Here is an 18,307-nt window from a genome sequence, read left to right on the forward strand (position 1 = left end):
CAGCCGGGTTCAAAGTTTGGGTGCTCAAACGTTGAACCGTAACACGTTTTATCCCGGGAAACCTAGGCCACAACGTTCCTAGCACTTTTTGGGAGGTGGCAAATAAGGTTTTAAGGAAAGAGTGATCGCTTGACTCGCGCTAAAAACCCTATACGCAAACACGAGCCATCTCTTTCTTCTTTCGATTTGGATTATGCTTCTAAGCAAAAATCCTCTCTCTATATTTGATATTTTCGTTGGATTGGAATTATAATCTGAGGATTATAAGTTTCATTTTTTTGGTTGATATATAAATTTTTCGTAGATATATATATATATATATATATATATATATATATATATATATATATATATATATATATATATATATATATATATATATATATATATATATATATATATATATATATATAGGTTCTGGTGCGGTTAGGATGCTCAGGTGCGGTTGTGCGATTTAATTTGGGCCATTCATCTCGCTTAAATCAACGTCCAGGATTGCCAAATTTTTTAAAAAAAAACGCGGTGGCAATTTTGTAATTTTTGCATCTAGGTCAAAATTAAGGTGAGCGAATCTGTGATTAATGTGCGTGAGTTTTGTATATAAGATGCGTGAGGTTTGTGCGTAAGGTGTGTGAGTTTTGTGCTTAATGTGGTGGGGTTGTGCTTAACGTACGTGAGTAGTTGTTAAAACTTAAAGTGTTGACTTTTGTGCTTAAGGTGCGTGAGATTTGTTCTTAATGTGAGTGGAGTTTGTGCTTAATGTGCGTAGGGTTTGTGCTTAATGTGTGTGAGGTTAGTGATTAATGTAGTTGCTGAAACTTAAGGTTTACTTAAAGTGCGTGGGATTTGTGCTTAATGTGCGTGGTTTTTGTACTTAATGTGCGTGAGTTTGTGCTTAATGTCAGTAGTTGTTGATACTTAAAGTCTGTGAGTTAATATTTAAAGTGCGTGGGTTTTGTGCTTAATGTGTGTGGATTTTGTACTTAATGTGCGTGAGTTTGTGCTTAAGATCTAACACTTAAGGTGCATCATTTTTAGCTTATGCTTCTTTCTTCCAGACATGGGCTCGTTTTTTTTTTTTTTTTTTTTTTTTTTTTGTATTAATTTTCATTGATTTGAGCCGTTGATCTAAATTTGATCAACGGCTCAGAACTAACCGCACAACTGCACGGAAAGCTATACCCACACCTAAACCCTTCCCTATATATATATATATATATATATATATATATATATATATATATATATATATATATATATACCAGCCAAGGTCCCTCAAATTTGGTGGTTTCACCACTTATAGTCCCTAACTTCCATAATTACCATTCGTGGTCCTCTGAGTTGCAAAATCTGATTTGCTACCATCCTTCCGTTAATTCCTTCCGTCTCAACCGTCTAAAGCAGGGATAGATATGTATTTTTACATAAAACAAAAAATTCATAAATTAAAAAAGCACAAATTCTTAATGTAAGACAATTTTCTTCATTGATGATACGCCTGCGAGGATTTCGCCAGAAAATTTGTTTTTGTTGATCTCCAACCGCATGAAATTCTGTGCTACCTTGCTCGGAAGCTGGCTAGAGAATGAGTTGTCACTCAGCATCAAGCTAGTTAAGTTCTTCAGAGAATGAGTTTTGTTTTCGTACATGTTATCCCAGTCAAAGCCTTGCTGGCACACAATTCTTTCCGGTGAACCTATTGCAAAATTTTTGGTACAAGCAAGCCTCTGCGAATTTTTTTTTGGTACAAGCAACCCTCTACAAAATTAGAGGAAGCAACATATTTCAAAATCAGAGGCAGGTAAACTAATGAATTCTTCAAAGAATGGGTTTTGATTTCCAGTTAAGCCACATTTCAGGACGCAAAATCCTACTCAGAGTATTTGTGAAAACTATAAAATTTTTTAGAGATGGGATTAAGCCTATGCTTGGTGGAATTTCACCATACATGATATTCTCTGTAACTCTCCAAACCCGCCTGGGATTTCGACGATTAAATTGTTCATGGACAAATCGACCTCGGACAATCTCTAAGACTCTGCAAAACAAATCGACCGCGCCTCCTTCCACCGCAGCTTCTCACCTGCCGCAACCTTGCTCAGATCCGAAACCCGGCTCATCTCACACCTCCACCTTCATTCCAGCTCCGGCCATGTGGGCGATGGCAGCACTGGCGGCTGGAAACGCCGGCAATTCCATCTAGATGCTTCCCCTGAGCGAGGGTACTACAAGCGGGAACCCCACCTCCGGCTGTGTAGCTTAGTCGGAGCAACACCTCTGAGCACCATCTTGAGCAAGAATCTAACCCACCTCACCGCCGCCACGTCTCTTTCCTCAGCCTTCCTCAGCCCAACCTCCGCCACTTCCACCTCCTCTATTTCTTGAACTTCCAGTTCCATTGCGACGGTGGCGCCCTCGTCACTCACCACTAGTTCACCCATTTTCCTTAATCGGAAAACACGATGAAGGTATTTTGTGCTTTTTTAATTTTGAATGTTTTGTTTTATGTCAAAAGACATATCTACCCCCGCTTTAAATGGTTGAGAAGGAAAGAATTAACGGAAGGATGGTAGTAGGTCAAATTTTGCAACTCGGAGGACTACGGATGGTAATTACAGAAATTAGGAACTATATGTGGTGAAACCACCAAACTCGAGGGACCTTGGCTGATATATACTATATATATATATATATATATATAGAAGGAAAATCATATAGGAACCTATCTTTAGGTAGGAACCTAGGAACCAATCTAAACCCTTTATTTTTATTAATCTACGGTTCATGTTTAATTATGTGATTAAATGTTTTTTTTATCGCTGATTAAAGTATATTTTGGGCTAGCAAGGGTATCTTTGGAACTTCAGATGTTACGCGTGTGGAAGGTGAATTTTTTTTTTTTCGCTATATCTTCGCATTCCGTACTGAATTGTCGTAGTTGGACTCCACCGAATCGCTGCTGCTTTCTCTGACGCCCAGACTGCTTCAGCGGCAAAGTGTGCCGCCTCCGACGTTTCTTCCGTTGCTGCCGTCGTCGCCGATTCCCATTAGTGGAGTACGTTGCGTTTCTCTAGGTATAATTTTAACGGACACCACGACTGATTGCCGGAATACATTAGCACCAACTTGCGCTCCGATCGTATGTAGGATTCATTAGCGATTTGGTTATCCTGTAATTCCTGTTTTACTGTGGTTATCCTCGATCAGATCAGTTTGCATACTACTAGATTGAATTTTATATTCAATTCGTTGAGTTTACAGTTCATGTTCATTTATCAATTAATTATATATATATATTATATGATTGGATGTTTTAATGGGCAATTTTTCTTTTCACTGTTGTCCTAAAGTAGGGCTCACACAATTCATCCTAACAGTATATCAACTAGTGCCTATTTTTTGGTTAAGTAATTAGTCCAGCACGTGTTGGCACAGACAAGATAACCTAGATGCACACTGTATTTTATCATGGCTGCTTGGTAGTCTCTCTGGTTGGATATTATGGTACACACATATCTTCCTGAGTGCACTCACAAATGTTTAGCATTTGTCATACACATTTCTTTCCCCCGAATGTTGGTTTTTCTAGAACATTTAATTGGCACTGTTTCCTTGTGCTCTTTGCCCTGTGCTAGAAAGATTTGTTGTCTGTGTTCCTGGATGATGTGGTTGATGAGCGGTATGGGGCTGCTGTACGGAGGATTACCCTGAGAAGGATGCAGATGCGCTTGCGCGATGCACATAACAAAGTGGATTGTGGTGTCTTTTTAATGCGGCATATGGAGACCTTTTTGGGACAATCAGTGAATGCATGGGATTGTGTTCTGCAAAATGGTGATACTAAGGGTCTTACTTTGTTGAGGATGTCTTATATGCGCCAGATTTTGACGATTGAGATTAACGTTCACCAGTCCAAGAACATTCATAGTGTAGTCAGATACCGTGACGCCCTCGAACAGAGATAGCTTCGTGTGCTCATTTTAGCTAGTTAATAAATGGTTTAGTTTAGTTCACTTGGGTACATTCATGTACGCTGAATATGTTTTTTGTTAGCTTATCTTAGATTAATTTATGCAGTTTTTTTGGCCAACTTTTCCTTCATGAGTGATGTTACAATCTATAAAATTGTCGCACACGATGGCACATACAAGTCAACGTAAGTGCACATCAGGTTATGCCACAATTACACTGCACAATATGGCACACAAGGTATTACCCCCGTGCACACAAACTATATGAACGCCATTTCTTGTACGACCGAATTATGCACATTGTAGCACAAACGTCACTCCCAAGGGCTCCCCATAGAGCAACACCTCATGCTGGTTTTCTAGGTTTCATTTTGTCATTACTACTACGTTGGCACACACAGTATAACCCATGTGCACACCCACTTCTGTGTCTCCTATACAATAGCTCTCAATCTCTACGTTATGGCACAACCATTTCCCTAAGAGTGCACACTCGAATGGATAACGTCAACCTTGTTTCTTTCTACTACAGTTCTCATATATTGTGCACATTATTTCACACAACGCTAAGCCTAAGTTCGCACATGTTGCTTCCACTTTTGTTCTAATTTTCCGCTCACACAATTCATCTTAATGGCAAGACAACTTGTGTCTCATTTTCCTGTTCATTAATTAGATTAGCATGACTTGGCACACAAATGATTACGTAGGTGCACATTGCGAATGTCACGCTCCTCTTGTGGTGGTCCACACCTATGAATGGCACAAACAACAAGTTGTACCTGCATTCATGATACAATGTAGTCATTATCAGTGGTTAGTTGCTTACGGGAAACAAAAAACCCAACGTGCAGCTTGAAGTGTCGGTATTACTCGTATATGCACACACCACACATCATGGATGCACATACCATTAGCCTACTCCAGGATCTGGGAACACATATGCACGTGAGGCTATCTCTGTGTGCCATACGAAGTATGAGAGATGTGATTAGCTAATGCTCTCCATATGTGCACACAGTAAACACCATGTGTGTATGTTAGAGATGAGTACAATGGGTTTTTAGCAGGTTGCTTCCAAACTTGTGAACCGCTGCCCAACAAAATGCTTCATTGGCTCGTCACACTCTGGAGTCTAGTACTTCGTGGAGCCTAGTGAAATATTCATTACACTCCCGAATGAACTCTATGATGAGCCATCATGACCTGTGAAGCACGAAATGTATATAGTTAAGCATTGTGGCACACACAATGCACACAATTAAGATGAACACACATAGGGTTTTTCTGGCCATTATGGCACACTCGTTACGCCGTATGTGCACACAAAGCAAACACCTTTACGGAGGATGGGGTGTGTGCATGTTCATAATGGTTCACACGTTTAGGGAGTGCACTTAGATTGAGCTAGGTGTGCAGTTTTGTCCACCTGAAAGGCTAGACGCACGAATTCACGACCACCAGTAGTTGAGCACTAAAAACAGTGTGCTGCATCTTTTTGAAACGCTCTGTGCCATTATGTATTAGTCGGTGTGCATAAAGGCACTCAGAACTGATCTAAAGTGCACACAGCCTGCCATATTCTAGATACAATTATGCTTGCTCAGATTGATTGAACTGAGCAAATTCACGCCAACATGTATTTAACTATGAAAAAGCAAGTTGGAAGACAGTTACTCTTACACAAGTAGACTAATAAATAATGAGGAAAAAAAGGAACTTCAGACGCTCAGAATGGCACACACTGTTTGTCTTAGGTACTCCATCGCAACATATGGGCTCATTCCGTTAGGCACATTTTGTCGTCCTCTGTTTCTTTGTCTTTGGCAAGAGCTCGCAGTTGCAGCTATAATGGTGTTCTTATTTGTTGCAAGTCCGACACTTCCTTGCATCATTTGCAGCTAGTTCTGATGCAATCTCCTTTGTTGATTTCAATCGCTTCCCTGAACCTTTGTTCTTTGCAATGGCAGGGGGGTTAACCACAATGTTCGATGATGAGTATCCTTTTTCTCAGAAGCGCGTCACACATCAAACCCAATAGTAGTGGCGTAAGTTTTGTAGAACTCAATTCCTCCTTCCAACGTAGTGAACACCTGTCCCGTGAAAGGCTTTATAGCCTCGTCACACTCTGGTGTCCAGTACTTTGTTGATCCGGGAGAGATATTCAGCAAACATCTGGTTGATCCCCCTATTAAGCCATCTTCACCTGTAGAGGGTAACAATTTTTTTAGTTCAGTATGCAGTTAACTTGTGTGCCTCTAAGATTATAACCAATATGCACGCTGTCAGTGTTTCACTACCCTATTTGGCATAATAATCACACTGCATGTGCACATAAGGGTACACATGGGTTAGTATGTGCACTACCTCGTAAACATGGGTGCACACAGCCGCATATGCCAAGGCTAGTGTGTGTACTTCAGCATTATAGGGGGTGCCGTTTAGTAGGGAGAACAAAGTTAAGGATGGCATGAACATTACTATTGCCGCATACCGTTCCACACATTGTTATATTATTTAAACTAGCCTATAACTGCATGATTACACACTCCATTACCCGTCCCTATGAATTTAAATTTTGAAAACAACCATAGTTACGTATTCAAATATAGATCTTACTGTGATGGTATTCTGCTGCCATTATTCCGACTGGGGAAGATCACTTGGTCCACGCCCTTGGTTGCTTCAGGGTGCACAGGTCCGGCAGAGTTTTTCTGGCGTTGGTCGGAGGGATTCTGTTGCAGCGGTGCCGTTCTCAGATTTTCTGGCGTTGGCCGGAGAGGTTCTGTTGCAGCGATGCCATTCACGGAAAGCTGAAAGAATAGAGTCCTGAATCATCTACTCCTCCTATATTCTTGGGATAATTTAAAATACAATATTAATTATTAATTGTTGGATGCTGAAAATTACCTTAGTATCCCTTGAAATTATTTATACTTATGGTCTCCTTATTACTTATTAATTAATATAAAACGTTGATTGGATGGGATTTAAAGGTTTAGATTAGTTCTTATGTTCCTACCTAAACATTGGTTCTCACTTGAAGCTCTCCCTCTATATATATATATATATATATATATATATATATATATATATATATATATATGTATGTATGTATGTATGTATGTATGTATATATATATATATATATATATATATATATATATATATATATACATACATACATACATACATATATATACATACATACATACATATATATATATATATATATATATATATATATATATATATATATATATATACATACACATATATATATATATATATATATATATATATATATATATATATATACATATATCTGTATATGTATATATATGTATATATATATATATATATATATATATATATATATATATATATATATATATACATATACAATGTATATGTATATGTATATATATATATATATATATATATATATATATATATATATATATATGTATGTATATATATATGTATATGTATGTATATATATATGTATATGTATGTATATATATATATATATATATATATATATATATATATACATACATATACATATATATATACATACATATACATATATATATATATATATATATATATATATATATATATATATATATATACATACATATGTATATATATATGTATATATATATATATATATATATATATATATATATATATATATATATATATATATATATTCGGATATATATTGAATAGTATTATATATATTTTCGTGTGTATTATAAATACTCTTTTACGATATTAAGTTGACTTTGGCTCATTATTCCCAACACTTATGATATTTCCAACACAACCGAAATGAAGCGCCATTGGATGAAATATGTGGGTGAACGGTGGAAAGATTTTAAAACATAATTGGTCAACAAGTATATATACGTTACTTTGTCACATAAAAACTCATGTGATAAGTACACGTACCTTGACCAAGAAATATGGGATGAGATTGTTCAGCATCATACAGGTCCAAAATATGAGGTATCATTATTATTCTATCAATTATTAACTCAAATATATTAATTATATATAATTAATTAATATTTTATTTTTATTATGTAGGCAATAAGAAAAAAATATCAACACATACCAGCTAATAATGTTCATCCACATGTTTTAGCTCCAGGGGGCTATCAAACGTCGGAGAAGATTATGATGGAAGAGAAGATGAAAGAACAACAAGAACTTGCAGATTTAGATCCATCGTATACATTTAATCCTCTAATTCCTCCACGAAAAGTGCAAGAGATCATGAATGGATAAGTCATGAAATTTCCACACTGAAGCAACTAGATTGGTCGCGGAAAAAATTGTAAGTAAATATGTTATAATTTTCTACATTAATAGTTAGAGTAAATACCAGTTAAGGTCCCTCGAATTTAGTGGTTCCGCCACCAATAGTCCTAAACTTTCATTTTGACCATCCGTGATCCTCTGAATTTCAAAAATGACCTTCGCTAGTCCTCCCGTTAAATTTCTCCATCTCAATTGTGAAATATAAGGGCATAATAGTCTTTTCATTTATTTCCCATCCAAATACACATTCAGTCGATCAAAAATCACAACTGCATAGAACTTTCACAACATTGACCGTGGGAATGCAACCTTAGATAAATTCACATATAGAGATATATGTATCCGCAGAAAGTTCATCAATCATATAAGAATCAAAATTCAGTCTTTTATAGTTCTCTTGATAACTTGATCAATCGGTCGCGGAACATCCGAACCAGTTGGTAAAGCTCAACGCATACAAATAATTTTAACAACAAAACAAACCCATTACAGCAAAATGAAAGTACAAAGCTAAAAATGTAAGCTAAAAAATTTTTTCCATACTTCCAGGCAATTCGCCTCGGGTCCTTCACGGGTTTGTATTCCTTTACGGGGGCCTCTTCTTCGCCCTCCAGAGAGAGCCCAAAAAGTTCGTCAATGATCAAAGGAGTTAGATGGGATGTGGAACCTTTAGGTGGTTCTGATGCAGTACCATTGTTCATGTCGTCGATGCCCATGGTGGCGAGGACTGCGGTGATCGGCTGCTGTCGTCAATGAGAATTTTAACCTTATTAGATTGACTAAGACTGGAATCTTCTCGTGTCCTTGATGCCTTCTCTGCATTTCCGGGTTCGATTTTAGGAATTTGTCTACTTCGATGGACGGAAATGGATTAGGGTTAGGGAGGGATGTGTTTTTCTTCCTTTTTTATCAATAAATTGTTTATTTGGGGGGAATTAAACAAAAAGACTATTATGCCCCTAAGATTTCACGGATAAGATGGATAAACTTAACGGAAGGACTATTGTAGGTCATTTTTGAAATTCAGAGGATGACGGAAGGTCAAAACGAAAGTTTAGGACCATTGATGGCGGAACCACTAAACTCGAGGGACCTTGGCTGGTATTTACTCTTAATAGTTATGTTGAATAAAATTGACAAAATATAATAGTAATTATTATTGAATATTTTGTATATATGTTAGGATTCTCTCGAGTTGTAAGCTTCTCGAGGAGAATTGGTTGAGTCGGGAAGACAAGATGTATTGTCTGTTGCGCTAGGTACTGATGAGCATCATGGGATTCATGGGCGTGTTAGATGCATGTGAAGATGATATGGTATAAAAGCGTATTTGGCCATGCAAAACATCACCAAACACCTACAGAAAATGAATAGTTGATTCTGTTGTTGCTGAGGCGTTAGAAAAACAAAGTCAGCAATTAAGTTAGCAATTTGAAGCAAGAATTGCTGAGATGATGAAGCAATTTAGTTCTATGCAGACTCCTATTCACCAATTTGTACAATCAAGGCAGGAGGATAACGTATATATCGTTGTACTAGATGCAAATCAAGTGAAGGTGAGCGTAGATAAAGTTTTTAATCTAAGTGCAAATGTACCATTCCTCATCAGTGATATTCAGCTTTTATGTGCTGCATTTCAACGCTATATTATTTGGCCAAAAAAGTTAGTAGAGTTATGTACTCAAGCTGATGAGGTATGTACACTGTAAATATTTTTTTTTTAAAATAGTATGTAATTTACTTTTTTTAAAAAAAAATAATAATAATTCTTACTTATATTAGAATTCACAGTTAAAAGGAATGGGCAAATTGACTTTTCAATCTGTTTTGCAATCTCATCATCATGAATTCACTTTAACTGATCCGGATTCTTTGAGTCCTGTATGCAAAAAGGCATATAGAATAGCAAGCAGTCTTGAACACAATCTTGTGATTCATATGTCTCGTGGTATTATGGGCAACATTGTTTATGAGTTGTAGCTTGAGAGTGTAGAGATCATGCGTTTCTTAAATATGAAGACCATCCATATTTCTCTTTTTTCAGTTCTTTATAAGGTAATAAGTTCTTTAGTATTATTTGTTCATAATAGTTTTAATTTTATTTAGGGAAAATTGTAAACAATGCCCCTCTATAATATGTCAATTATTAATGTCACCCCTGAATTATGAGTGGTGTAAATGTTGCCCCTCAATTATTAAAATGGTGCACATATAGCCCCTCCCGTAGCGGACCTGTGGTTCCCCACCGCTGTCCATCGCTGGTACTTCGAATCGAGGGAGGGAAAAAACAACTAAATTACATATTTACTCCAACTTAACGGTGTCGTACACTAATGGGGAACCACATGTCCGTTATCGGAGGGGCTATATGTGCACCGTTTTGATAATTGAGGGGCAACATTTACACCACTCATAATTCAGGGGTGACATTGATAATTGGCATATTATAGAGGGGCATTTTTTACAATTTTCCCTTTTATTTATCATCTAATTTTTAGTAATACATATATAATTGATTATGATTGTGAATAGGAGTCTTTACAAAGATTTTGGTACATGGACTCAAAACACACGTATGGCTTCCTAAATCCACATTGTATTCAACCAAAAATGATGACTAGAGATGAGAGGATAGCGTATATAAATGTCACCATACAATATGGGAAGAAAAAAAATGTTATTTAGCCCCATATGTTCTCAAGTAAGTATTAATTACGTTTTAAATACAATTACTTATATATAATATACTTCTATTATATGAAATATATATAAGCGCAACACACAGTGATGTTGAAACTTACGATGTAACACAAACGATCTGTAACGCAGTTCGGGCAAACAACCCTAATCTGCGAGGCACTTCTCAATTTGAGAATTTGCCTAAATCCACTAAAAGCTTAATATTTAAAGTACACTGTTTGGAACCAGAGATTACACAATAGAATGATCTTTCCTATCAAACTATTGAAACCTAAACACATGTACTACTTTCTAGGGGAATTTAGTATCCGATTCTCAAAGACTCTCATACCTCACAAGATCAATGTTGAATGCCTGATTTCTGTGATAAAGGACAACCCTTATTTATAGTAGCTACTTCTAACAGATTTGTGAACAATAATGCGATTCCTAATCAAACTAGAACTAGAAGATCTTCAATAACAATTCCTCTTAGAACTAGTATTCTTCAATATCTATTCTTTTTAGGACAGTATTCCTTCATAGAACTGGAATCCTTTTTGCACATAACTTTGACAGGGTCTTTGAGTCAACATTATACATTATATTCACTTAAAACTAATAAATTATTTATTTGTAGTGGACACTCGATGCTGATGGCGGTTTGCCCTCAATTATATGAAATTTATTGATTTGATTCAACTGGTCTCGAGCCACGTGATGACATCAAAGAGATAATGGAAACGTATGTAAATTTATAAATAATTAATAATTATTATTGATATAGTGATGTCAAGTACTTACATATATTGTATGTCTTATATTAATAGACGTGTCAATGCAATAAGCATATTGAGTGGAAGGTGTTGAATATTATGAAACCTTTATTGAATATTTGAAAACTCCTAGTAGGGTGGACTTAGTTTCCTATTTCTATTAGGGTTAATTTAGTACGTAGTTTAGTATATATAGAGGTACGTAGATACACATAGATACAATCAATTGTAATCTTTCATTATAATATATTCTTTCTGTTCTCTTTGTCTTTGGTTGTTAACATATTGTGCTTTCGCCTAACTGGCGGGTGGTTGTTTTTCTCCACCCGCTAGGCTTTTCAGTTCCTCAATTTGAACATGGTATCAAAGCCTAAGTTTTTTACGCTATCTTCTTTCTAAAAATTTATGAAAACACCATTTTTTTAGACAATACGTGGCTGCCCATCTCATTCCGACACTCTTCTGATCTGGCTATTGTTCGAAGAAACTAACACCACAGCCTTACTCGGAACCTTGTCGCGAGTCTTCGCCGTAAAACCCATCACGATTCGCCGCTGCACGCGGCCACACGCGCCGCCATCGCCGTCAGGAGTGCTGTTGGTCCCGATAGGGTGGTAGAAAGTCTAGAGGGGGGGGGGGGGGTGAATAGACTTTCTAAACTTTTTCACAATTAATAACACTTTGATAATTTCAACTCCAAGTTACAAATAAATAACAAGATATTTAACTTGGGTGCACAGCGGAATAATTCAACAGTAAAGTGTTACGTAAAATTAGAGAGATATATCACATGCACTACGTTAGGTATGCTTGAAATAGCTCAAATAATATGTATGCAAATTTTGACTCGCATGCGAACGTGAAAAGTATTAAACCCAGATGAATTTATCTGTGTACGAAATGGGTTAGTCAAAATTCAATATGCAATGTCAATAAATGGTTTATGTGGGTATGCATGCATGCATGTATACGTATAAAGATATGCTAGCTAGATAATATATATATTTTAATAGTCAACTTGCATTAACTTGTAGGAAATAATTAATAAATGCAGATAGAAGAAATTATATTAGATATGAACTATATTGCATGCATACGTAGGTGAACCCAGATGATGAATAGCAAATATAAGAATGGGTTAGTTCACAGTGATAAATAAATGAGAGCAGTAAGTAAATGATAGAGGCAATTTAGAGTGGTTCGGAGGTGGCGTAATCCCCCTACTCCACTTTTCTCCTTTCACGTCTAGGAGAAAATTCACTACTTTCCACACACAGTTACAATAGTGAATAAGTGCTACACAGGCACTTCTTTGAGTGTTTTGCACACAGCTACACCCAACCCCCGAGTGTCTTGCACACAGCTACACTCCTCCACGAGTACTTCGCACACAGCTATACTCCTACGCCAACTAATTAAAGTGTCTTGCACACAGCTACACTTAGCAACGACGAGTGTTTTGCACACAGCTACACTCACGAGTGTCTCGCACACAGCTACACTCAACAGGTTAGTGTTTTGCACACAGCTACACTTAACCCTCTTTCTACACACAGTAGAGAAAAGATATAGAGAAAATAAATTTCTCTTCTAAAGACTTGAAGATTTCTACGCAGATAGCTCAAGAATGATGAACTGAATATTTCAAATATTGCTCTCTGTATTGTGTATTGCCTCTGCTTCAAGTCTTCAATCCTTGCCCGTATTTATAGCCAACAAAGACCATATAGCCGTTGTAGCTTCTTCAATCCTAGCCGTCCATCTGATTTGCGATGCTCCAATTTGCAACTTGCTCTGAAGCAATTAAATGCAGCAGCTTTCGGTGGAGAATAGCTTTATCAGATTTATTTGAAAAACTTCATCTGTGTAATCTTCAAAAGTCATATATTGCGGCTGATCTTCTGCAATAAATCTTCTTTTGGTTTGGATGAAATATCTTCTGACAAAAGTAAATCTTCATGTTCAGATCTTCAAATCCGACCGTGCTCTTGCTCTTGAGGAAGAGAAAATCTGATAAGAAATGCCGTGCTCTGCTCTTGCTTGAAGAAGATAAAATCTTCATAAAGAAATTCCGGCCATGCTCTCTGCTTCTAGTTCAAATGCGAGAAAGAAGAAGTATAGAGAATGAAGCTATCCTTTAAATTGTTTCGACAGCATTTACCAGGTGTTATTTCTTCATAAAACGCTATCCTCAAGAATCAAAACCATGTCCAATCACAATGCTTCTCAAGTGTCTAACCAATGCTCCGTGACAACCTATTACTCATATTTGGATTGATAATCAATTTATACGCTTTCTGCCTGAGTATCACTGAGCAAAATAGACGTCACAAAGATTCAAACACGAGTCTTCACCAAAACACAATAGTGCTTTATCCATTGACCTACTATGACTTCTTAGCATAAATACTGCAAAGAAATCCTAAGTACCAACATTCTGAGAGGTTCTATTTGCCTTTAAATTTCGTAGGATATTTGGTTCAGGTCTATTTTGAAGTTTGTACACTAGACTCAAAATAAAATATGGGGAATTCTAAAATTACAATTTTGGCTCATCAAAACTATATTACAATTATTCCTAACAAGTGCTTTCGGGTTTCCGGTCAAATCTCCTCTTCTTTGGTGATTTTGTGATCTCACCTCCCACACTGATGGATTCCTCTCTTTCTTGCGACCTTATCTGTAAAATTTCATCGCATTCATCCACCGTCGCCGTCATCACGCGCCGGCGCATGAGGCTACCTTCGGCGAGATTTTCTAGATTGTTGTTTTGCCATTCTTTCGATTTTTGGGTGAAATTGAAGGATTTTTTTGGGGGGGTGGGGGTGGGGGTGGGGGGGGGGGGAGTTGTTGCCAAACTTCTCCCCGTGGTGTTTGTGTTTTGGTATAACCATGTTTGTTTCTTTATCTGCGGTATGCCTTATCCCATAGGTGTTTAGTTTCAGCACTACTCTAAAGGCCTTTGATTATTTCCCATGTTTCAAGTAAGGGGGAGTATGACAATCTACAAACGGTGTTCTATTTTACTTATTTTACTTTGTTTTCTTAGTTATCTTCATCTCGTTGCTTTGGGTTTATCTTCATTACTATGGGCTACTGCATCATTTGTTATTCTTTGCTCCCATTCGCCTCTACTGCTCTCAATGAAGGCTTTGTTGGCAAATCCTAGAGTGTTTATGTTGCTGTGGTGGTGTTCGTGTTAATCTTCACCCTTGGTGCCTTCATTCCCAAGAGTTGTTCGTGACAAGCTTCGCCCCTGGTGCCTTCCTTCCCAAGGGTTGTGTATATCATTGCCCTTCCGAAGCCATCCAGCATTGTTATTTCCTATCCTTGGTGCGTTCATCTTCATTCCTGATGATCGTGTTCAACTTCGTACTTGGTGTGATCATTCCCAAGTTCTTGTTCAACTCCATCTTTCACTACACCAAATAAGGCATTTAGCGATGATTTTTATGATGTTTAGCGGCGGTTACAAACCGTCACCATTGTGTTTAGCGACGATTATTCAACCGTGACTAAATAGTGTATCGCGAAGCATTTAGCAGCGATTTTCTACAACCCCGAAAATTAATGAAAAACTTATTTTGCAACGATTTATTTCACAGCGCTTTTGGCATCATTAAAATAAGGTACTTTCTTTTTCTTTTAGCAGTGATTTTGTAACTGTCCCTAAATAAATCTATTTATTTATTTATTTAAATTTTAGTGGTTGTTATTAAGTGTCACTAAATTTGTTTCTTTATTTATTTTTAAAAGTTTTAGTGATGGTTATTAAGTATCGCTAAATATTTGTCTTTATTTATTTTTTAAAATATTTGAGGCAATTATTCAAGTGTCGCTAAATATATATTTTTTTCATAATTAAATATCGCTAAATGTTTTATAATTACATTATTATATTTTTATAATTATCATTTAATTATATTCCTTCAAAAATATTTATATTCGAATTCGTATTGCAATCACAAATAAACTCTATGTACACATTTAATTGGAAAGAAAATCAATTGTAACATTCAATAGTATTCAATAATATTTGAGCAACAACAACAACTACATATTTAATTACACAAGTATTTTTGACAAAATCAACAAGTCCATCAACAGCAAGCAATTCCTCTCATCTTAACCTTCAACAGCAATAACAAGTGATCAAAAAAATACTAAACACTAAACACAAACATTTGACAAACTCCATCAACAACAACAACAAGTGATCCTTCACAAACTCCTGGAGGATAACACCAATATTAAAAACAGAACCATGGATTCAAAAAAAAAAAAAAAAAAAAAAAAAAAAAAACTAAGACAGGAAGAACTTAGATAAATGTAACTACCTCATCTGATTGGGAGTTATCTCAGTGTCTGAATTACATTTGAATGTTCCTTGGTTCAAGTACGATTCACATTCATCATAACTTCTTGGCTATCAGAATTTGAATAGTTAAATGTTCCTCATCTAATTGGGAATATTCAAAAATACTAAGACAAGGGCAGTTAGATTAGGAGCTATAGTATTCATCCTGCTCTTCAAATAATCATAAACTGAGCTCTGTATTCTGAAAATGACAGAACTTGATTGCATAGGTCTTTAATATTCATTAGATCAAGATCGCTAACTTCAGTTCCCATGGAAATCATGGCCGCTTCCTTCAGTTCTGCCTCAACCTCCTTAGGGAGAATCTAAAGTTTCCAAAAAAAAAAAAAAAAAAAAGACAAAGATCTTCCAACACCTAATAAAAATAATACTCCGTAATCAATAGAATCATCATCTGAAATCAAAAGAAACTAATCCAATCTAAAGTTGTAAAAATGTGGTTTTTTTCCTCATGCAAATAACCAACTAATCAATGAAAGGTTCAGGCATTAAGTCCTACAAATAGTGAGAACTGAATTGATCAAGTACCTATAGTAACAACAATGAATCACAACACTGATGGGCGTTTCCCAGACATTAATTGTCAATAATAAAATAATAAACGGAATGAAAAAATACCTTAGAGAAGTCCAGCTTTGCAGCTTTTGTGCAGTCACCCATCAACTTCACAGTTTTGGCATAAAGGATATTGTCATGTACTATCTTTGCAAGCTCAAGAAAATGCCAACGATACCATTCTTGTACCCTAATTGCATGTGTTTAGCTCTTTATCAAGATCGTCCAATAGACTAATTGCTTGGACTATAATTGTATCGACCTAAAAAAATAATAAAAATAGATGGCATAACAACTAATCAAACTGAAAAGAATAAAGGCAGTATCTTAGATCTAAGTCATCTGCTGAAAACAAATGGCAATTTACCTTATCAGGGCTAAATTTTAGCTTGTATCTTGAAAGGCTGTGAGATAAACCCAAACTAATTGGAGCCAAATCTTGAACAGCCAAACCAGATATGAGCTCAGTCAATTGATTTCTCAATCCTCTTATCAATTCCATGACCGTATTGTTGTGCACACAATCAATTTGCTGCAGGCAAATTGTAGTTTAAGATCACAGAATATAAGAATATATAGTAAGGAATTAAATGAAAAGAAATGAGATCTTAGCCCTCATAAAAAACAAATGAAAAACAAATTTCAGTTTGAGTTCAGTTCAAGGGTAGTGATCTCAAAGAATAAAACAGAAATGAACAAAAAATAAGAAGAAAAAGAGCAAAGCTCTAGGAGAGCAAGCATGTTAACCCGTACAATTTAATCATTATATGCTCTTTCAATGTAAAAAATTTCCACTATCAACAACCGTGGTTATTTCATCATTTAGTTCTTCTTTTGTTAACTGCAAATTTTCAATCTCATTTAAAACCACAGGATTTTGATTTTCACTTGAGACTGAAGTACAATCATATATGTTAGTGTCAACATTTTCACCCATGTCAAAAAAGTCTCTTGGTTTGAGTGATTGGCAGCCAGTATGCAATACATTTCGATCACATTCCCTGAAATAGATACCAAAGGATTTTGCTTGTATTCAAATTCTATAATATAAACATCATTCTTCAGCATCCAATACTATGAAATTGCTTTTGGATTCAACACTCAGATGTCATCAACTTCTCAAAATTTGAAAATCTTGAAAGAATAACAATTCAAAACATGTGATCAAAATATTTGCTTCAAGTGAAGATTGCTATTGCTAAATAAGACTTAAAACTTGTCTCTGGATAAGAATGTATGACAAATTAAGTAAATGTTTAAATGAAACACACAATTGGCAGCCAGTATCATATAGGTGCTTTTACAGGATCACATTCACTATTTGCTGTAAAGTAAAGAATTAATTTGAATATTTCAAAGTAGTTATTACCAGCTGATTTATATTCATTAACTTATTGCGCCAAGAAGCAAATCAGCATTGGTGATTTGGTGTGTCAATCAAAGTTGTAAAACAGCAATGAGCTAACAAAATTGCCAAAAATATTTGTCTTAGTAGTAGAAGGATTTAAAATTAAATCAAGTTGCACATCAAAATTTTGAAAACACTAGAGAATGGTCTTACCTTGTCAACTTTGATCCCAGTCACTATTTTCCCATCCCGCAAGCAGTCAACAAACTTCT

At 35.9% G+C, this 18,307-nt stretch overlaps 1 pseudogene; it reads right to left on the minus strand.

The window, feature by feature from the left end:
• Positions 1-15,723: 15,723 nt before the first annotated feature.
• LOC109150797 lies at positions 15,724-17,624 on the minus strand (annotated as a pseudogene).
• Positions 17,625-18,307: the final 683 nt, after the last annotated feature.

The sequence above is a fragment of the Ipomoea nil genome, unplaced genomic scaffold, assembly GCF_001879475.1.
Source record: "Ipomoea nil cultivar Tokyo-kokei standard unplaced genomic scaffold, Asagao_1.1 scaffold2280, whole genome shotgun sequence".
In the NCBI taxonomy this organism is placed as follows: Eukaryota; Viridiplantae; Streptophyta; class Magnoliopsida; order Solanales; family Convolvulaceae; genus Ipomoea; species Ipomoea nil.